The sequence below is a fragment of the Bison bison genome, unplaced genomic scaffold (assembly GCF_000754665.1).
Source record: "Bison bison bison isolate TAMUID 2011002044 unplaced genomic scaffold, Bison_UMD1.0 scf7180017864304, whole genome shotgun sequence".
Taxonomy (NCBI): domain Eukaryota; kingdom Metazoa; phylum Chordata; class Mammalia; order Artiodactyla; family Bovidae; genus Bison; species Bison bison.
Genome location: NW_011494876.1, coordinates 10,982,535 through 10,983,015, shown reverse-complemented (window position 1 = coordinate 10,983,015; position 481 = coordinate 10,982,535). Strand labels below are relative to the sequence as shown.

General features: G+C 38.0%; 1 protein-coding gene across 1 annotated transcript in view; it reads left to right on the top strand.

Moving 5' to 3' along the window:
* LOC104997263 overlaps positions 1 to 481 on the top strand; it is a 135,600-nt gene that overhangs the window by 80,980 nt on the left and 54,139 nt on the right. The window lies entirely within an intron of this gene.

The window sequence follows — 481 nt, the reverse complement described above, 5'->3', positions numbered from 1 at the left end:
ACGTGTCTCTTTCCCTTCTGGTTTCCTCAGTGTGTATGCCCAGCAGTGGGATTGCTGGATCATAAGGCAGTTCTATTTCCAGTTTTTTAAGGAATCTCCACACTGTTCTCCATAGTGGCTGGACTAGTTTGCATTCCCACCAACAGTGTAAGAGGGTTCCCTTTTCTCCACACCCTCTCCAGCATTTATTATTTGTAGACTTTTGGATCGCAGCCATTCTGACTGGTGTGAAATGGTACCTCATAGTGGTTTTGATTTGCATTTCTCTGATAATGAGTGATGTTGAGCATCTTTTCATGTGTTTGTTAGCCATCTGTATGTCTTCTATACACTAATAATGAGAAAACAGAAAGAGAAATTAAGGAAACAATTCCATTCACCATTGCAACGAAAAGAATAAAATACTTAGGAATATATCTACCTAAAGAAACTAAAGACCTATATATAGAAAACTATAAAACACTGGTGAAAGAAATCAGAG